Raw genomic sequence first — 22,470 nt, forward strand, 5'->3', positions numbered from 1 at the left:
GTCAAGATTGTTTAGAGTTGAGCTTATCTTTAGATGGTGAAGTTAGGAAGGCAGTGACAGTCTCTTGAACCCGGGAGGCAGAGGTTGTGGTGAGCCGATATTGCACCATGTACTCCAGCCTGGGCAATAAGAGTGAAACTTCGTCTCAAAAAAAAAAAAAAAAACGAGAAAAGCAAACAAGTTTGTTAATATGTATATTTCATCTACACATGGAAAATACCCAGAGAATTAGTAGTTCTCAAAGAAGTGGCTTGGAATTCCAGCATATATAGCATCTTCAGCAGAGAACAGTAAATTTTTGGAGAAGTGAAGAGACAAAGAAAAACGGGCTTGAGCCGGGTGCAGTGACTTAACGCCTGTAATCCCAGCACTATGGAGGCCAAGATGGGCAGATCACCTGAGGTCGGGAGTTCAATACCAGCCTGACCAACATGGAGAAACCCTGTCTCTACTAAAAATACAAAAATTAGCTGGGCGTGGTGCCACATGCCTATAATCCCAACTACTGGGCAGGCTGAGGCAGGAGAATCGCTTGAACCTGGGTGGCGGAGGTTGTGGTAAGCCAAGATCACGCCATTGCACTCTAGCCTGGGCAACAAGAGCAAAACTATCTCAAAAAAAAAAAGAAAAGAGAAAAAGAAAAACGAGATTGAGTCTCTAGAGTTGACAATTTATGCAAAGGCAAATAAATGGCAGATAAAAGTCAGTCAATACACATGTTAATATAGATTCCTTTGGTATCATTTCCAGGCTTACCAGGGTCTAAAGTTTTCTTCGGTGGTTAGCCTTTGTTCTCACTGGTAGAATTGTTAGTGTGGGGAGTGGGGAGGGAGAGGGTACCTTTTCTCTTTGCAACTCTATGTCTTGCTTTTCAGCAAGTAGAGGAAGAACAAAAAACTTTCCTGCATCTGCTTCTTCTTGTCTTCAGCTCCGCAATGCTTCCTATTTTAGGGTGGCATATTTTGGCCTTCCACAAGAGTCAGGAAGAGTAGATGTGTAGCCAAAGGGTCAGGGAATAATTTTCACCCTACAAAGAGCCAGGAAAAAGACCTATTCCAGGAAGTATCTTTCAAAAGATGCCTGGGAGTCTAATCCAGCTTCACACTATACTCTGAATCTTAAGAATCAAGGCCAGGTGTGGTGGCTCATGCCTGTAATTCCAGCATTTTCAGAGGCCGAGGCAAGAGAATGGCTTGAACCCAGGGTTTTAGCCAGTCTGGCAATATAGTGAGGTAGTGAGACCATCTCCACACACACACACAAAATCAAAACCTAGCCTTACAAGCTTCAGTGGGCATTTGTCCAGAGCAATGTCTCGGGAGGCTAATTCACCATGGATCCCCAGTCAATTTATTAGGAGTAAAGACAACGTTTCAGAGGTGCACACTAAGGTCCTAGGTGAGAGGTTCAGGGGACCAAAGATAAATAACTAACTGAAAAATATATATATTCAGTGATACTTATTAAAGCATGGTGAAGAAAACTTTATTCAGGACCATTGTGATAGATACAGGGACCAATGCAATGGGATTTTGCAATGGAATAGAGATTGCTCTGAACTCCAAAGACACCATGGAAAAATGGGACTTTATAGCCAAGAAGCAGGTTTGGGGGGTGGGAGTCAATGAATGGAAAATTACTAAAAGGAAACATCAGGGATAAGGGGGATTCTGGCTAAACTGACCTAACAAGATTCTTGTTAAAGATGGGCCAGAGAGGTCATGCATCACTTGGAAGATGATGGAAGATGAACCTGATCAGATATCAAGGGTATCAGATATCCAGGAGAAGAGGGTTCTTTTTTATTTTTTATTTTTTTCTATTATTTTTTGAGACGGAGGCTCTCTGTTGTCCAAGCTGGAGTGCAGTGGTGTAATCTCAGTTCACTGCAACCTCCGCCTCCCAGGTACAGGCGATTCTCCTGCTTCAGCCTCCTGAGTAGCTGGGATCACAGGTGTGCACCACCACACCCAGCTAATTTTTGTACTTTTAGTAGAGACAGGGTTTCATCATGTTGGTCAGGCTGGCCTCAAACTCCTGACCTCATGATCCACTTGCCTTGGCCTCCCAAAGTACTGGGATTACAGACGTGAGCCACCACACCTGGCTGAGAAGAGGGTTCTTGATAAACACACTTCCTTGTTAAAACTAGATTTTTTTTTTTTTGAGATGGAGTTTCACTCTTGTTACTCAGGCTGGAGTGCAATGGCGCTATCTTGGCTCACCACAACCTCTGCCTCTTGGGTTCAATTCTCCTGCCTCAGCCTCCCAAGTAGCTGGGACTATAGGCACGTGCCACCATGCCCAGCTAATTTTTGTATTTTTAGTAGAGATGGGGTTTCACCATGTTGACCAGGATGGTCTCGATGTCTTGACCTCGTGATCCACCCGCCTCGGCCTCCCAAAGTGCTGAGATTATAGGCGTGAGCCACCGCGCCCGGCCCAAAACTGGATTTTATAATGAGGTCCACAGATGGGTGGAGGAGAAGCCTGACTACATGTTGATTAAGCAGAGAAACTTTGTCATCACTCCTGTAAGCATTATGCTCCCTTTTCTCCAGTGGAGCTCTCTTCCACCTTGATCTTACTTCCAATCAATCTGTTTTCCCAGTGTGGATGTTCTGGTTTCATCTTACAGAAATATAGCCTAGGCTGGTCCAAAGGTTGTGAGTTATCTCAGTTGATTGTTCACAGTCAGTACAGATCGAACTCCTTGTTCTACTCTTTCCCTCCTTGTCACTACTGCACTTGACTAGTCTAAAAACAAATATATATATACATATATACATCATAAACTTTTATTTGTTGCATTATACAACATAAGCTTGACAATATAACAGACTGTTCCCAAAGTTATAAATTCCTCATTGTCTTTTTATTTGTAATTTGACTTTCAAAAAAATCTGTGTAATTATAGAAGAAGGTTGCTATTATAAAAATTTTAAGGGGGTGGCAGTGAAAAATTCCAAAGTTAGGAATGATATTCAGCTAGTTCTATGTCTTTTATTCCTTGAATAATCAGAGATATATATCTGATTATATATACACATTGTGGTTTTTCTGGCCAGGTTGAGTTATTTTACTAAGGAGCAATATGGGTTAATGTTTCAAAGTGAAAGAATTAAAAACAATAGGGGGAAGAGAGAGAGATTAGATAGATAGGTAGATAAGCTCAGTGACTCAGGCTGTAGTCCCAGTTCTTTAGGAGGCTAAGGCAGGAGGATTGCTTGAGCCCAGAAACTGGAGTCTGCAGTGAGCAGTGACGGCACCACTGCACTCCAGCCTAGGCAACAGAGCCAGATCATCTCTAGAAAAAAATATATATCTTAAAAAATGGTATGGATTTTCCATAACATATATATGCAAACATATAAAACATATATGTAACATATCGCCAATTGTTTTATGTGTATGCATTAAAAAATTATTGAATTATGCTTGTTAAAGCAAGGTAAAGGTCACCATAGTGATGAGTACAGGGCCCTCTACAGATAGAGCTTGGGATAACTCTCAAGACCGCATGAGCAAGTGGGAATTTATAACCAAAGAACAGGCTGGGAGGTCTGTGAATGGAAAATTACCAAGGAGAAACCTCAAAAGTTAGGGGGATTCTGACTAAACCAGCCTAACAGGATTTTTGCTGAAGACAGGCCAGGGTGATCAATCATCACTTGGGGGATGGTACAGGATGAGGAAGCTGGTCAGATGTTGAGGGTTATCAGATATCAAAGGTGAGGAGGTTCTTGTAAAGCTGGATTTCACAAACCGCAGAAGGTTCAGGTACGTGACTAAAGTTTGATCAAGCAAAAGATCTTTGTCAGTGCACAGAAACTAAGTTTTTATAAAATGTTCCCTCTGCCCCATCTGTATGTACCCTTTTCATGGAACACAAAGTGCATTTAGCATGAATTCTAGATCCATGTACTTGTATTTTGAATGACCTGATATATCTTTTCTCTTTACAATTCTCAACCTCAGCATATATAAGTGGAACTTAGAAGGCAAGATTTCTTGAACATACTCTTCCACCAGAATCTCCTCTACAAATTGTCCAGCCCCTTTTACCAGTGGCTGAAGCTACTTTCTCTTATGTAAGTAGAAATGCTGCATTACCTCCAGCCTCTTCCTCCTTACCTTCCACTTGCATGCACATCCTGTCTAGTCCATGACCTCCTGTTATAAATGCTTATAAAACTTTTTTACTGAATCAGAAATGTGTTGTGTTGCTCAAGCCATTTTCATTTTAATTACAATCTAACTGCATAATTTAATTCTTTCCCCATTTTTTGGTACAGTGTTTGCATTTCTCCAGTGGTTCTACTTCATTCTAGTATATCCCTCTGGAAAGGACAGTGGTTTCCCCACTTAAGTGTGCATTAGTATCACCTGGGGGCTTGTTAAACACAGTGTGCAAGCTCCATCCTGGGTTTCTAATTCTCAGGGTTTGATTTGTGGAATAAGGATTTGCATTTCTAACAAGTGCCAGGATTGGTCTGAGGAACACACTTTGAGAGAAGTGGGATTCAGGTTCACTAACCTGGGTTAGAGAAAATCAGAGAAGTGTGCCAAAGCTGAGGAGGGAGCAGAGTTGAAGCCCAGTTTCAACATGTGAATGAGTGCTTTATATACTCAAACTCCCTCAAGGGCTGGGGAGCAAGGGAGAATGGCATAAACTCAATCCCAGACCTGTGGATTTAGAGTCCACATGCTAATAGTATTTCCAGTGTTTTGTATGTTTATTATACTTTGAGAATGACTGGACCAAATTGCCTCCAAAATCTTAAGTCCCAGCAGCAAAGCTCCCCTCAGAGAGCATTTGGATGGCTAATGCTTTGTGCCTGTGTTTTAAGTCAGCTGTTGTTTAAGGTTTGTTTTGGAGAGTTACCCAGGTGTAGCACCCTTCCAAGTAGATAAGGATTGAAAGACTATGTCCTACAGGTGTATGATCTTTTCCACGCACTTCAGCACATTTTACTAATGGGTCAGTGACAGTCCATGATTTGTCTGGTGTAAAATATGAATTCTGGAAGTGGCATATATCTAGGGACAGCTACAGTATTCCAGCTGGTCAAGGCTCACGTTCATACAGGATCAGATCTGCCCCAGAATCAACAGAACTGAAACTGCAAATTCAGCTTTGTGAAGACTTCAGATGTAGCCATAGTTAAAGAAGATTGACATTAAGCAGGTGAGCAGAGTTTGCTTGAGGCTTACCCAGGGAATTCATGAGGTTGCAGGTACACGGTTTTATGGCCCGAAAAGCAGTTTTTGAAGAGCTGTAGTCCCTCTCGGAAACTGTTCCTGCAGAGTAGTCATGGAATTGTGTTTGTCTGCATTCAAGAAAAATCTTCCTTCTGTTAATATAAAGAAAGCCCAACTTATTTCCCAGGTAAGAGAGCGGAAGCAACTGTGATACAGAATCCTAAGGCATGGAGGTTAGTTGTAATCCAAGCAACATGTGGAGTCAGGTTCCCCAAGTCAGCCTGTGGTTGAAGGGTTCCACCCTAAGAAAGCGAGCCACCCAGGGCTTGGTAAATGACCTTATGATCAGCCCTTGGCCTGTTAACATGTCGTAACTGAGGCACAGGACCGGGTTCTTGCTTTGGATTTGCCAGTCAGATGACCAGTGCAGAAAGGGAACAGAGCATAGTCCTTCAGGCCAACTCACTTGGCTTATTGAAACATGCTCTTTTGAGCAGAGCCTAGTGTTGTTGGGGATTGCCTACAGTAGAGGATGTGTGTGTTACCAGTGTTAGTTGAGTACTTATTCTGTATCACCCACTGTTCCTCTTGCTTTCTATTTCCACCTGTTATATAGTAGCAACGATAAATATGCCACACAGGCCAGGCGCGATGGCTCATGCCTGTAATCCCAGCACTTTGGGAGGTTGAGGCAGGTGGATCACCTGAGGTCAGGAATTTGAGACCAGCCTGGCCAATGTGGTGAAACCTGTCTCTACTAAAAAAAAAAAAAAAAAAAAAAAAAAAGTACAAAAATTAGATGGGCCCAGTGGCGGGCTCCTGTAATCTCAGCTACTTGGGAGGCTAAGGCAGGAAACCTCTTGAACCTAGGAGGCCGAGGTTGCAGTGAGCTAAGATCACACCATTGTACTCCAGCCTGGGTGATAAAAGTGAAACTCCATCTCAGAAAGGAAAAAAAAAGCCATACAAAAAGACTAAGAGCCTTGTACAGCCTCACACAGGAAACTGGCAGAGCTGGGGTATTAACTCTGGCATTCACAATCTAGATCCTCTGCACATTTCACTGACATGAAAGCCAGAAATTTCAGGTGTACTGCCTTGAACCCAGAACTTTTTCCTCAAACTTTATTTCTTGTGAGCTATATATAGGAAAAAAAATGGTATAAAATACAGTACTGCTTTGCAAACATATAATCTAATACCCAAGTCAAGAAAGAAGTGATCCTGGGCTCCCTCTTTCCTAGATATCCCTTCCCAATCTTGACCTTTTCTTCTGACTGAGATGAATCCTCCATGCTGCTCTTTGTAATTTTATTCCTTGTGATTACATATTTAAGCTACAGGAAAACAGCGTAATGTAGTTTTGCTTATTCTTTATGTATTATTTTGTCTTTTCCACTTGATACTGCATTTTCTGGATTTATCCATGTTGTTTGTAATTCCAGCTTCTTAATTTTCATTGTCTGATAGTGTTCTCTTGTTATATAAAATATATACAGCATGTATCTATCTCACTATATATGTATACAGAGTGTGTGTGCATATCACTATATGTAGGTATACATACATATTGTTATCCTGTTTCCTTATCTATCCCACAGTAGGCAGATTTTTTTTTTTTTTTTTTTTTTTTTATCTCTGTTGCCCAAGCTGAATGGAATGCAGTGATGGAATCTTGGCTCACTGCAACCTCCGCCTTCTGGGGTGAAGTGATTTTCCTGCCTCAGCTTCCCAAGTAGCTAGAACTATAGATGCCCGCCACCACACCCAGCTAATTTTTGTATTTTTAGTAGAGACATGGTTTTACTGTGTTGTCCAGGCTAGTCTCAAACTCCTGGCCTCGTGTGATCTGCCCGCCTCAGCCTCCCAAAGTGCCAGAATTACAGATGTGAGCAGATCCCATCTATACCTGATGATTGTTTGGGTTGTATCTAGTCTGTAGTTATCACCAACACAGCAGTCGTAATCACTGAAGTACATGTATCCTGGGTATGCATCTCTTAAGGATCTGTTAACCGCAAGTGGAATTGATGGATCTTCAATTCAGATGTTGCCCATGGCAGTGTTAATTATAACAACCACTTTGGTAAACTATGCTATTACCTACAAAACCATGTGTACCTTATACACGCACCAGCCATTCTGCTGTGTTGTGTAGGCCATGGAAAATTACATGCACAGTTGATGAAAAGACATGTATTTAAATGTTTATAGCAGCATTACTTGTAATAGCCAAAAAACTGGAAATAATGCAGAGTGGGTAAGTAAATGGTGGTATATGAATTCAGTGGAATTCAACAATAAATAATAAAAAATTGTGAATTGTATCTACATGTGAAAACCTTGATGAATTTTATAAACACAAAGTTAAGCAAAATAATCGAGACAAAAAATATACTTGTCTTGAGTCCATCTCTGTAACATTCAGAAGTAGTCCATGTGAAAGAAAAGTCAGGATGGTGGTAAACTGAAAGGAGAGAGGCTGTTTTGGGAAGGGTTCACTTGGGTCTTCTCAGTTGCTCATTATTCTTCTATATATATATATATAGAGAGAGAGAGAGAGAGAGAGAGAGTGTGTGAGTGTTTGTTTGAGACAGAGTCTTGCTCTGTCACCCAGGCTGGATGCTTGGCTAACTTTTTGTATTTTAGTAGGCACAGGGTTTCACCATGTTGCCCTGGCTGATCTCAAACTCCTGAGCTTGGGAGTCTTTCCTCCTCTATAGGAGGGAAGACCTTTCCTCTACTCTCTGAGAATTCAATAATTGAGTCCATGAAAGAAACTGACAGTCATCAGATTAATGGAAGAAAAGGTATACAAATTAGGTATGGGCAGAGGGACATCACATGAAAGAAAAGTGAATTATCTTAGAACCCAGTAAGATCCAGAAGCTTATGTACCCTCTGCTTAGGACAGAGGGTATAGGTGATTATATAACTTAGGGGAGAGTAAACAGTTTTGGGGAAAGATAAACAGACTGTCAGAATAACAAGTAACAGTCCTTCACAAAGTCTACGTGTGTGTCGAGGTCTACTCTCCTCTCCTGTGATAGGAGCCAATCTTCCCTGGTTGGTGAGTTTCCTGGGGAGGGGATTCGTGATAATTAAGTTCCTTTTGGATAATCTGTCTTTAGATAAGGAAACTCAGAGAAAACCTCTGCCTGTATGAGCTGTACCCCAAGTACCTTCAGTTCAAAGTAATTCACATACCAAAGCATATTTTGGGGTAGAGATCCTCCTACCTCAGTCTCTCAAGTAGCTGGAACCACAGGCAGGCACCATCATGCCCAGGTAATTTTTTTTTATTTTTTGCAGAGACAGAGTCTTACCAGGTTGTCCAGGCTGGTCTCCAGTTCCTGGCCTCAAGTGATCCTCCTACCTCTGTCTCCCAAACAGCTGAGATTACAGGCATAAGTCACCATGCCCAGGCTAGGGGTGGCATTTCCTGAACTCCTTCAGTCCTATTGGGAAATGTGCAGGCAGGAAGAAAAAAAGAGTACCCCTGTCCACAAGCGGGTCTTGTTGAGCTTATGCTTGGCAGAATAGAGCCTTACACCCAGCTGTGTGAAAACTGGGATGTGATGATTGTTGATAAATGTCTGCACGTCTCATAGAAGGTTCAGCCTCTGGGCTGTGATGATTTTTCCATGTGCCTAATTCCAAATTCTGTTAGTTTCAACTCTCTATTGGACTATGAACACAGTAAGTACACAAATCATTTTTATCTGTTGACTTAAGTGGAATTGTATACGAAGGCTTTACTGAAGTTATTCAGGGTTGAGTTGGGAAAAGTTAAATTTCAACCTCTTTTAAGAAAAATATTGATGCCTCCAAATCCATGATATATGTGCGGCTTACTAGTTTATGAAGGGCCCCTGGGAGAAAGGACATTTCCAGTGTTTAATGTCAATCATAGGAAAATAAACTATATGCTTTTTGTGATTCTTTGATTCTCAAAAGTAGGATTATGGCCAGGCATGGTGGCTCACGCTTTTACAGCACTTTGGTAGGCTGAGATGGGAAGATCACTCAAGGCCAGGAGTTTGAGACCAGCCTGGGTAACATAGCAAGACCCCCTTTCTACAAAAAGAAAAATGTATGATTGCTTCCCCCCACCACCACGCAACACTTCCCTGGCCCCACACCCCGGTTCCTCTGCTCTCATTTCTGGTGTATCTTACTCAATAAAGTTTTCAAAACTGCCTTTCCAGAGTCCTTCTTTTCTTTTTATGAATTTAATGTTGTTGTTGTTTTTAATTAAAAGACAGGGTCTCATTCTGTTGCCCAGGCTGGGGTGCAGTTGTGTGATCACTACAGCCTCAACCTCCAAGTGATCCTCCCATCTCAGCCTCCCCAATAGCTGGGACCATAGGGACATACCACCATGCCCAGCTAATTTTTTAATCTTTTTGTAGAGACAGGGTCTTAACTATGTTGACCATTCTAGTTTCAAACTCCTGGCATCAACCAGTCCTTCTGTCTTGGCCTCCCAGAGTGCTAAGATTACAGGGATGAGCCACTGTGTCAGGCCCCTAATTCTTTAGCCGCTTTAGATTCTATTGTGAGGATATTTTAATAACTTTCCCATTTTCCAACTTTTATTATGCTAATGAATATTTAGATGATTCCTTTTTAAATTATATTTGTAAATTTATATATATTTGAATAATAGTTACATAGTTAAAAAATCAAAATACGTAAAAGGCATACAGTGAGAAGTCTTTCCACTCCTAATGACAGTATATCCCTTTTTGCCTGGCACAGATGCACACATACATTATTGTCCTCACATGATTATGAATAACCCTGCTTTCTCTTAGAAATGTGCTTGTTTGGATGATAAATTATACAGACATTCTGCTTATGTCCCTACTTCTTCATCCCCATGCTGTTACATTCCCTCCAATTCAGAGGCAAATGTAGTATCATTGCCTGTGTCTCTTCCAGAGAAATTTTATTTATATTTTGTAAGTACATACATGGATTCTGGTTTTTTGCACTTTTAAACAAATGGATCGATCCATGCTATTTTAATTTAAATTTTTACTTTGAAACAACCTTAAATTTACAGAAGTTAAAAGAATATTTATTAATGGCCAGGTGTGCTGGCTCACAGGTATAATCCCAGCACTGTGGGAGGCTGAGATGGGCAGATCACTTGAGGCCAGGAGTTCCAGACTAGCCTGGGTAGCATAATGAGATCTCCTCTCTACAAAAAAAAAAAAAAAAAAAGTAAAAATTAGTTGGGTGTGGTGTTGCATGCCTATAGTCCCAGCCACTCAGGAGGCTGAGGCAGGAGGATCACTTGAGTCTAGAAGTTTCAAGGCTGCAATGAACCATGATCACACCACTACACTCCAGCCTGAATGACAGTGAGACCTTCTTGCTTAAAAGAATATTAAAAAAAAAACTACCCTCTACCCAGATTCACAAATATTAATATTTTGTCACATTATTTAGTTTATCCATTTTTCTCTTTCCCTCTCTCTTTCATTTCTCCCTCTATTCCTTCTCCTCTTTTCTTTTTTTTTTTTTTTGGAGGCAGATTCTTGGTTTTTCACCCAGGCTAGGGTGCAATGGCACAATCATAGCTCACTGCAACTTCAAACTCGTGGGTTCAAAGGAACCTCCTGCCTGGGCCTCCAGAGTAGCTGGGACTACAGGCATACACCACTGTACCTGGCTAATTTTTATAATTTTTTATAGAGACAGAATCTCACCTTGTTGCCCAGGCTGGTCTCAAATTCCTGGGCTCAAATGATCCTCCCACCTTGGCATCCCAAAGTGTTTGGATTACAAGTGTGAGCCACCACTCCTGGGCTCCTTTCCCTCTTTTTCTTCTCCCTCTGTTTCCCCCGTGTATAAACTTTTTAAATTTTTTTTTACTTTTGAGCACTTTGAGAGAAGGTTGCAGACATCATGTCCCTAATGCATTTCCTGGGAACCGGGATATACCTTTGGATAACCACAGTAAAGATATTAATTCAGGAAATGTAACATTTGTACAATTATTTTGTCTAATCTACAGGCCATAACCCAATTTGTTCATTTGTCCCAATAATGTTATTTATAGCTTTTTCATGTTAAATATCTTGTTTAGTACTATGTATCTTATCAGTCTGCCGTAATGTTTATTATCTTTTCTCTGGAATGGTTCCTCTGCCTGCCTTTGCCTTTCATGTGTCTGTGACTTTTGAAGCATGCATGCTAGATATGTTACAGAATGCTCTCAGCTTGAGTCCACCTGAAGTGTTGTTAAGACTGGATTCTTCTACTGAATGCTGTTTTTGTTGGCACACACAGTTTTTACTGTTGTGTCACTAAAATGATGTTTTGTGGCTAAACCATTCCTTAAACATTTAATCATCAGGGAAATGTAAATGAAAACCACAATGAGATATCATCTTATCCCAGTTAGAATTGCTATTATCACACCAGACATGGTGGCTCATGCCTGTAATCCCAGCACTTTGTGGGGCTGAGGTGGGTGGATCATGAGGTCAGGAGTTCGAGACCAGCCTGGCCAACACAGTGAAACCCCATCTCCACTAAAAATACAAAAAAAAAAAAATAGCTGGGCATGGTGGCAGGCACCTGTAATCCCAGCTACTTGGGAAACTGAGGCAGGAGAATCACTTGAACCTGGGAGGTGGAGGTTGCAGTGAGCTGAAATCACGCCATTGCACTCCAGCCCAGGCGACAGTGCGAGACTCCATCTCAAAAGAAAAAAAAGACATAAAAATAAATGCTGGTGAGGATGAGGATGAGAGGGAACTCTCCTACATTTTTGGTGGGAATGTAAGTTAGTATAGTCATTATGGAAAACAGTATGCAGAATCCTCAAAAAACTACAAATGGAACTACCCTATGAACCAGCAATTCCACTACTGGGTATATATCCAAAGTTACGTGAATCAGTGTACTAAAGAGATAGCTGCACTCTTGTGTTCAGCATTATTCACGATAGCCAAGATATGGAATCCACCCAAGTGTTCGTCAACAGATAAATAGATTAAAAGAATGTGGTGCATATACACAATGGAATACTATTTAGCCATGAAAAAGAATGAAATTCTGTCATTCAGAGCATCATGGATGGAACTGGAGGACATTATGTTAAATGAAATAAGCCAGGCACAGAAAGACAAATAGCTAAAAAAGTTGACCTCATACAAGTAGAGAGTAGAATTGTGATTAATAATCACAATTATGAATAGTGGTCAGTATCAAAAAACTATTGTCATCCTACAGAGCTGCAGAACATTATAACTTATTTTTCCTATCTAGCTGTAATTTTCCCTTTTATTTTTTATTTTTTTTGAGATAGAGTCTCACCTGTCACCCAGGCTGAAGTGCATGACATGATCACAGCTCACTGCAGCTCAGGCAATTCTCCTGCCTCAGCTTCTGGAGTAGCTACAGGAACATACCATCATACCTAGCTATTTTAAAAAATTTTTCTATAAAGATGGGGTATTGCCATGTTGCCCAGGCCAGTCTCAAACTCCTGGCCTAAAACAGTCCTCCCACCCTGGTCTCCCAAAGTGCTAGGATTACAGGTGTGAGCCATCACACCTGGCTCCAATTTTTAGATACCCCAGAACACATTCTTTTTTTTTTTTTTTTTTTTTTTGAGACGGAGTTTCACTCTTGTTACCCAGGCTGGAGTGCAATGGCGCGATCTCGGCTCACTGTAACCTCCGCCTCCTGGGTTCAGGCAATTCTCCTGCCTCAGCCTCCTGAGTAGCTGGGATTACAGGCACGCGCCACCATACCCAGCTAATTTTTTGTATTTTTAGTAGAGACGGGGTTTCACCATGTTGACCAGGATGGTCTCGATCTCTTGACCTCGTGATCCACCCGCCTCGGCCTCCCAAAGTGCGCCCGGTCCCCCAGAACACATTCTAAGCTCATCTTGTAATCCCCACTATTGAATCAGCTGTTTTTCCAAGGAATCCTGATGTTTGTTCTGGAGAAAGGTACTTAGAAACCAAGGTCTTGGTGCTTCTGGTATGTTATTGCTTTTAGGCCCTTTCATATTTACAGGATATAAAGATATAGCTATATGTGTATAACTATGTGTTGTGTATATATGTATATAACTACATGTGTGTGTATATATGTGTGTGTGTGTGGGTATCTTCATGTATTTATAGTGATATTTTTCATTCCAGTCTATGCTGTAGGGTTTTTCCTTGCCTTCCCTATTTGCAGAGCTTCCTTCCACGCTGAGAACCTTCTCTTCGAATGAGTGTCACCCCATTTCTGTCTCATCTCTTTCCCTACTCTCCCCCTTGCCTCCTATGGTCCCCTTTCCTCCCTCAGTTGCCAGTCAAGAGGAGCATCATGCACACCTCATAGATTTAACATTAAACTTTCAAACTTTTCTGAGAAATGTAAGCAGGCTTCTGAAGTGAAGGTGGCTAGGTCTAGGAAGATGGGGAATACTTGTAGGTACCTGGGAAGCTCAGGGAAGCTGCAGGCAGTCTGTCAGTTAGGTGTCCTCTCGTGAGGGTGGCAGACTGTCTCCCTGAGTTCTGGATGACAGAAACAGCCCAGGGCCCTGGACTGACGCCCAGCCAACCCCCTATCAGGCTGCCACACCACTTCCTAAAAAGGCACAAACACATTTTCTTCCAAGTGGAGTCCAGCATATTTTACTTTCCTGTTGAATGGTGGACAGCATGGGTGTAGGGTCCATGTGATAATTTTTCTGTCAGCATCAGTTTCTGCAAGAGCAAAAATTACATATTTTTCAAATAAAAGCAGATAAGGCAGTAAAATGTTTGCTCCGAGAATCGTCCTGAACATATGTACATCTATTACGTATCCATAAAAAAAATTCTCTAGATAAAAAATATAAAATTACACCACAGTCCAAAAAATTTAAAAAAAAAAGACAACTCTGTTCAGGATTCATCTTTCATAGTGATTGGGTCTGTGAGTAAATGTTAAATATGATTTTTTAATTTCAAGGATGAGATGGAGAAATATATTTTACATGAGGGATAAAAAATATTTTATGCATAGATATTTTTTATTTAGCCTATGTCCTTAGTTTAAATTCTCAGAATATAGATTATTGTCTTCAGAAACCTGTCTAGGTTCACCTGTGCCTTATTAGAACTCAGCTTTGCTGGGTGTGCTGCGCACATCTGTAATCCCAGCACTTTGGGAAGCTAAAGAGGGAGGATCGTTTGAGCACAGGAATTTGAGACCAGTCTGGGAAACATGGTGAAACCCTGTCTCTACAAAAGAAATTAGCCGGGCATGATGGTGCATGCCTATAGTCCCAGCTACTCAAGAGGCTGAGGCAGTGAGCCCTAGCAGGTGTGGTGAGCCAAGATCACACCACTGCACTCCAACCTGGGCGACAGAGTGAGACCCTGTCTCAAAAAACAAAACACGGAGCTTTAATACATTCTATAAAACTTTTTCTAGTTCAGAGTACCTTTAACAAATTCTATAAAACTTACTTCTAGTTGAGAGTGCAACAAGCTAACTTTTTAAAAAGTCATATTCTTTGATTACTAGGAACTTTGCAATTCATTTTGCTTCTTCTGATTGTTATTTTTGCCTGGCACAACATTTCCCTCTTTGGCTCCTGTCTATGTTAGTAATGCTTCCAGAATATACTGAATGATTTTATTTCAGTTTTTTTCTACCTTAATTATGTTAAAGAAAAAATCTGGATATTAGTTATAGTGGTAAGGACATGTTTTAATCACTAATAACTATTGTAATAGTGAAGAGAGTCCAGCATGAACTGAACTCAACTTTGGTGTATACAGAGGTGACTGGGTGTTTTAAAGGAAGAATGAAGCTGGGTGTATACTGGACACTGGAATGAAGCTACTGGAGAGGCTGAGGCAAAAGGATTGCGTCGGGGATTTGAGACCAGCCTGGGCAATACATTAAGACCTAGGCTGGGCGGGATGGCTCACGCCTGTAATCTTACACTTTGGGAGGTAGAGACAGGTGAATGGCTTGAGTTCTGGAGTTTGAAACCAGCCTGGGCAACATCATGAAACACTATCTCTACAAAAACTAGCAGGGAATGGTGGCATGTGGCTGTAGTCCCAGCTACTCGGGGGACTGAGGTGGGAGGATCCCTTCAACTGAGGAGGCAGAGGTTGCAGTGAGCCAAGATCTTACCACTTCACTGTAGCCTGGGCAACAGAGTGAGACTCTGTCTTAAAAAAAAAAAAAAGGCTTTGGCTGGTTCACCCACAAAGGGAAACTGAGGGAATAGGATGGGGTTGAGTCGGGGGGTGGGGTATGCTCATTTGAGTCACAGAAGTAAAAATTTACCAAAAGTGGCTGGTCCATGTAAAACCCATCTGGGATTGCTAACTGGTGCTTTTTGAAGTTAGGCTCTGACCCTCCCACGGTGGCCAGGAGACAGAGGCCCTATCTTCTGGTGTTGGCTGGAACAAACAGTGAATTCATTTGGGAGCCTTCACTTTTTTCAGGCAGGCTATTTAAGGGGGATAGGGCCAACCAGAGGATGTGGCTTCGAGCTGCTAGAATCTATGTTAGTATTTTATTCAAATCTTTATAGGCCAAGGTTAAGACCTAAGTGGTTTCTTTGTTTTTTGAGATGGAGTTTCATTCTTGTTGCACAGGCTGAAGTGCAATGGCATGATCTCCGCTAACTGCAACCTCCACTTTCTGGGTTCAAATGATTCTCCTGCCTCAGCCTCCTGAATAGCTGAGATTACAGGTGCTTGCCACAACACCTGGGCAATTTTTGTATTTTTAGTAGAAACAGGGTTTCACCATGTTGGCCAGGCTGGTCTTGAACTCCTGACCTCAGGTGATCCGCCCACCTCAGTCTTTCAAACTGCTGGGATACAGGCATGAGCCACCGTGCCCAGCCTAAGACCTATTTGAGAAGGCAACTCAGAGAAACCCAGCTAGAGTTTGGTCAAGAAGACTATCTCTGTCAGTTATAATGTGTCTTCCACCAATAAGAGTCATTGAGTCTGTAATTTTTTTTTTTTTTTTGAGACAGTTTCACTCTTGTTGCTCAGGCTGGAGTGCAGTGACACAATCTCAGCTTACTGCACACTCGCCCTCTCAGGTTCAAACAATTCTCCTGCCTCAGCCTCCAATGTAGCTGGGATTACAGGCATGTGCCACCACAACCAGCTAATTACGTATTTTTAGTAGAGATGGGGTTTCACAATGTTGGTCAGGCTGGCCTCGAACTCCTGACCTCAGGTGATCCACCCGCCACAGCCTCCCAAAGTGCTGCGATTGCAGGCATGAGCCACTATGCCTGGCCAAGTCTGTAATCTTGATTGAAAGTTGACTTCTGGCTGGGCATGGAGCTCATGCCTGTAATCTCAGAGCTTTGGGAGGCTGAGGCAGGAGGATTACTTGGGTCCAGGAGTTTGAGACCAGCCTGGGCAATGTAGGGAGACCTCTTCTCTACAAAAAACAAAATTAGCTAGGCTTGGAGGTGTGTGCTTGTAGTCCTAGCTACTTGACAGAATGAAGTGTGAGGATCACTTGAGCCTGGGAGGTTGAGGCTGCACTTAGCCAAGATCCATGCCATTGTGCTCCAGCCTGGGCAGAATGAGACCCTGTCTCAAAAAAGAAAAGAAAAAAAGAAAGTTTACTTTTTGCCAGTCCCTTTGCCAGCTGTTTGGAAAACATCTGTGGCTCTGGAGGGCAGCTGGTAAAAAAAAAAAAAAAAAAAAAAAAGCCGCGCGCAGTGGCTCACGCCTGTAATCCCAGCACTTTGGGAGGCCGAGGCAGGTGGATCACGAGGTCAAGAGATCGAGACCAGCCTGGGCAACATGGTGAAACCCTGTCTCTACTAAAACACAAAAAATTAGCTGGGCGGGGCAGCATGTGCCTGTAGTCTCAGCCACTCAGGAAGCTGAGGCAGGAGAATTGCTTGAACTGGGGAGGTGGAGGTTGCAGTGAGCTGAGATCTCGCCACTGCACTCCAGCCTGGGTGACAAAGCGAGACTTCATCTCCAAGAAAGAAAAGAAGTTTGAATTTTGTTTAATAGGTGAGATCATTTGAAACCTAGCTGTAAGTACTGATACAGGGATGGTGCTTAGCTTTCTGAAGGACCCAAGCGGAGAACAGAAGGATGGAGAAAGAGATTCTCTAAACTGGGAGGCAAGCATCTGAGCTAAGATTTGGATGTGACAGAACCATGAGTGGATAGGGAATGTTTTGTTTCTCTTTTTTTTTTTTTTTTTGAGATGAAGTCTTGCTCTGTCACCAGGCTGGAATACAGTGGTGAAATCTCAGCTCACTGCAACCTCCACCTCCTGGGTTCAAGTGATTCTTCCACCTCAGTCTCCCAAGTAGCTAGGACCACAGGCACGTGCCACCACGCCTGGCTAATTTTTGTATTTTTAGAAGAGACGGGGTTTCACTGTGTTGGCCAGGATGGTCTCAATCTCTTGATCTCGTGATCGTCCACCTCGGCCTCCCAGAGTGCTGGGATTACATGCTTTGTTTCTTGAGTGAGAAGTGGGAAGCATTCTGGGGAGGAAGGAAGAGAGAGGAGGCTACGGTGTTTCCAAGGAGTCCTACCCACACCAAGAAGTCTGGACTGGAAGTCATTTGCTTCAACTATCATCTCAAACATGTGTGATCTGTTTGGAGCAAATACAATCAAGGTAAGTTTTAAACAGGAGAGTTTTCAGATCAGTGGAGTCTGAAAAGTTGCCTTAAAATAAAGTTGAGCATAAGAATGTCCTTCCTGCTTTTGGAAAAAGTGGACTGTGAGTGCTCACTCTTTGAGGCCAGACAGAGAAGAATTAAAAATTTTTGTGCCTGGTGCGGTGGCTCACACCTATAATCCTAGCACTTTGGGAGGCTGAGGTGGGTAGATCACAAGGTCAGGAGTTCGAGACCTGACTGGCCAGCATAGTGAAACCCCATTTCTACCAAAAATACGAAAGTTAGCCCATTAAGCCAGGCAGAGTGGCGTGCATGTAGACCCAGCTACTCAAGAGGCTGAGGCAGGAGAATCACTTGAACCCGGGAGGCGGAGGTTGCAGTGAGCTGAGATCGTGCCACTGCACTCCAGCCTGGGCAACAGAGCAAGACCTTGTCTCAGAAAAAGGAAAAAAAAGAACACAAATAGACGGTAGTGTGATGTGGCAATATAGATACACAAAATATCACCATTGGATATATATATCTATTTTTTGTTTGTTTGTTTGTTTGTTTGAGACGGGATCTTGCTCTGTCACCCTGGCTGGAGTGCAGTGGCACCATCTTGGCTCACTGCCACCTCCGCCTCCCAGGTTTAAGGGATTCTCCTTCCTCAGCCTCCTGAGTAGCTGGGATTACAGGCATGCGCCACACTCCTGGCTAATTTCTGTATTTTTAGTAGAGACAGGGTTTCACCATGTTTACCAGGCTGGTCTCAAACTCCTGACCTCAAATGATCCACCAGCCTCAGCCTCCCAAAGTGTTGGGATTACAGGCGTGAACCAATGCACCTGGCTTGGTCCATTTTAAAATCATCTTTTTTTTTTTTTTTTTTTTTTTTTTTGAGACGGAGTTTCGCTCTTGTTACCCAGGCTGGAGTGCAATGGCGCGATCTCGGCTCACCGCAACCTCCGCCTCCTGAGTTCAGGTAATTCTCCTGCCTCAGCCTCCTGAGTAGCTGGGATTACAGGCATGCGCCGCCATGCCCAGCTAATTTTTTGTATTTTTAGTAGAGACGGGGTTTCACCGTGTTGACCAGGATGGTCTCGATCTCTTGACCTCGTGATCCACCCGCCTCGGCCTCCCAAAGTGCTGGGATTACAGGCGTGAGCCACCGCGCCCGGCCCTAAAATCATCTTTTTTTAGAATGTTGATTCTAGGAGTCTTTTTTTTTTTTTTTGGAGACAGGCTTGCTCTGTCGCCCCGGATAGAGTGCAGTGGCACAATCTTGCCTCACTGCAACCTCCACCTTCCAGGTTCAAGCGAGTCTCTTGCTTCAGCCTCACAAGTAGCTGGGATTACAGACATGCACCACCATGCCCAGCTAATTTTTGTATTTTCAGTAGAGACAGGGTTTCACCATGTTGGGCAGGGTAGTCTCGATCTCTTGGCCCTCTGTGATCCACTCACCTCGGCCTCTCAAAATGCTATACTTACAGGCATGAGCCACTGCACCTCGCCCAGGAGTCTTCTATCTAATTGGACTATTAACCTCTTATCAAATATGTGATTTACAAATATTTTCTCCTATTCTGTGTGTTGCCTTTTCATTCTGTTGATTGTATCCTCTGATCCACGAAGGTTTTGATTGTGACATACTCCAATTTATCTATTTTTGTGTTTCCTTAGCTTTTGGTGTCGTAGTTAAGAAATCATTGCCAAATCCAATGTTATGAAGCTTTTTTCTGACAGTTTTATAGTTTTAGGTCTTATATTTAGGTCTTTGATCCATTTCAAATTCATTTTTGTATATGATGTAAGGAACAGGTCCAACTTCATTCTTTTACATGTAGATATCCAGTTTTCCCAGTACCATGTGTTAAAAAGTCTATCCTTTCCCCACTGAAGGTCTTGGCACACTTGTTGAAAATCATTTGACCGTATGGGGGAGTTTATTTCTGGGCTCTGTATTCTATTCCAGTTGTCTATGTTTTGCATTCTTTTTAAAAAATAGTTTTAGTCTTTACATTTCAGAATCAGCATTTCTAATGTGACTTGTAGGACTAAATGCATTGAGAAAGATTGTTACTCATCCTATTCTGGCTAGGAGTTCTGACAACTTTGATGCTGTAGGCGAAGTGTCTAAGGCAGGTGTCATCACATTTTCCCTCTAAAGAAACTGTGTGTGTGTGTGTGTGTGTGTGTGTGTGAGAAAGAGGGTGAGATTTATTTTAAATTTATTTTAAGAAACTGGCTTGCATGATGGTAGTCTTGCAAGTCAAAAATCTGCAGAGTAGGCTGGCAGTCTGGAGACCCAGGGAGGAGTTGCATTGTTAAGTGTTAAGTCTGAAGGCAGAATTCCCTCTCTTCCTCAGAATGTCTTAATGTTTTCTTTTCTTTTCTTTCTTTTTTTTTTTTTTTTTTGAGGTAGAGTCTTGCTCTATTGCCCAGGCTACAGTGCAATAGTATGATCTCAGCTTACTGAAACCTCTGCCTCCCAAATTCAGGCAACTCTCCTGCCTTAGCCACCTGAGTAGCTGGGAACACAGGCCCACGCCACCATGCCCAGCTAACTTTTGTAATTTTAGTAGAGACGGGGCTTCACCATGTTGGTCAGGCTCGTCTCAAACTCCCGACCTCTCAAGTGATCCACCTGCCTCAGCCTCCCAAAGTGCTGGAATTACAGGCATGAGCCACCGTGCCTGGCCTTAATCTGTTTTCTCTTAAGGTCTTCAACAGATTGGATGAGGTCCACCCACATTTTGGAGGGTATTCTGCTTTACTCAAAGTTTACTGACATAAATGTTAATGTCATCCAAAAAATACCTTCATGGCAATATTCAGGCTGGTGTTTGGCCATATATCTGGGACCAGCCAGGTAGACATGTATATAATTTATATGCAGACATACAAATAATTATCTGGCCATATCTCCTTCCAAACAAAATACAAATCAGGAATACTGTACCAAGTTCTACCCACTGGGAAGATTTGTCTTCACCACTGTTCTTCAAAGAGGTCTTTAGAAAGGCTCTGTAGTAGGCTGGGTGCAGTGGCTCACGCCTGTAATCCCAGCACTTTGGGAGGCTGAGGCAGGCGGATCACTTGAGAGGTCAGGAGTTTGAGACCAGCCTGACCAACACGGAGAAACCCCATCTCTCCTAAAAATACAAAATTAGCTGGGCAGGTGGTGCATACCTGTAATCCCAGCTACTCGGGGAGGCTGAGGCAGGAGAATCGCTTGAACCCGGGAGGCGGAGGTTATGGTGAGCCAAGATCGTGCCATTGCACTCCAGCCTGGGCAACAGGAGTGAAACTCTGTCTCAAAAAAAAAAAAGGCTCTGTAGTGCAGCAACTGACCACTTCTGAGTTGTATGTGCATATTATATAGAGCCATCTGTAAAGCAGGCTTGAGCCTTCTCTTTTTCCATCATCTGATTGAAGGGGACTCCCCATGAGCCATAGGTGCAACTGGGATAGAGAAAGCAGGTAGCAGGAGTAGGGGCCATGGACATTTGAGCCACTTCTTCATGTAACTTAGTTGTGTCTTCAGGTCATGTTCTGGTACAATCTTTTATCTATCACTTCCATTTGATGATGGACTGTTGCTGTGTGTGCTTAACTTTACAGCTGGGCGGGTAAGATAACAGCTAGTTCATGAAGGGCATCTCAGGTTACATGGTAACTTGGTGTTCTACAGTTAAGCTTTTAGTCTCCACTAATGCCCAGTAGCAGGCCAACAGCTGTTTCTCAAAAGGAGCGTAGTTAATTACAGAGGATGGCAGGGCTTTGCTCCAATATCCTAAAGGCCTATGCTGCAACTTACCTATGGGGCCTGCAAAAAGCTCCAAAAAACAGTACAGTCTGCCACTGATACTTCAAGCAATATTGGTTTTCTTTTTCTTTTTTTTTTTTGGGACAGGGTCTCAGGTCTCACTCTGTTTCCCAGGCTGGAGTGCAGTGGCACGATCCCAGCTCACAGCAGCCTCTGTCTCCCAGGTTGAAGCAATTCTCATGCCTCAGCCTCCTGAGTAGCTGGGATTACAGGCATGTGCCACCATGCTGGGCTAATTTTTGTATTTTTAGCAGAGGCAGGGTTTTGCCATGTTGACCAGGCTGGTCTTGAACTCCTGACTCAAGTGATCTATCTGCCTCAGCCAGAGTGCTGGGATTAGATGTGTGAGCCACCACACCTGGCTGCATCATTGGTTCTTGCAGAATCATATTACCATAGAAGCAGAGAAATTTACGTTGCAGCCTGGGCCTGTTGCAGAAGCTTCTCTTGTTCTGTGATCTACTCAAAACTAGCAGTTTTTTTTTTTTTTTTTTTGGAGACGGAGTTTCGCTCTCGTTACCCAGGCTGGAGTGCAATGGCACGATCTCGGCTCACCGCAACCTCTGCCTCCTGGGTTCAGGCAACCTGCCTTAGCCTCCTGAGTAGCTGGGATTACAGGCACGCACCACCATGCCCAGCTAATTTTTTGTATTTTTAGTAGAGACAGGGTTTCACCGTGTTGACCAGGATGGTCTTGGTCTCTTGACCTCGTGATCCACCCGCCTCGGCCTCCCAAAGTGCTGGGATTACAGGCGTGAGCCACCGCGCCCGGCAAAACTAGCAGCTTTTTTAGGTCATTAATGTAGCACTT

The 22,470-nt window shown here is 42.9% G+C and overlaps 1 protein-coding gene across 6 annotated transcripts in view; it reads left to right on the forward strand.

The window, feature by feature from the left end:
* The window catches only part of SNURF (SNRPN upstream open reading frame), a 267,460-nt gene that overhangs the window by 220,409 nt on the left and 24,581 nt on the right, over window positions 1–22,470 (forward strand). For 5 of the 6 annotated variants that reach the window (XR_010339200.1, XR_010339202.1, XR_010339205.1 and 2 more), the window contains one exon: window positions 3,979–4,091. The exons of the other annotated variant lie outside the window; for it this stretch is intronic. The gene's annotated coding sequence lies outside the window, so the exon portion shown is untranslated. The remainder of the gene's footprint in view (window positions 1–3,978; window positions 4,092–22,470) is intronic. 6 annotated transcript variants of the gene reach the window in all.

The sequence above is a fragment of the Aotus nancymaae genome, unplaced genomic scaffold (genome assembly GCF_030222135.1).
Source record: "Aotus nancymaae isolate 86718 unplaced genomic scaffold, 86718_ANA_hifiasm-v0.15.2.pri h1tg000075l, whole genome shotgun sequence".
In the NCBI taxonomy this organism is placed as follows: Eukaryota; Metazoa; Chordata; class Mammalia; order Primates; family Aotidae; genus Aotus; species Aotus nancymaae.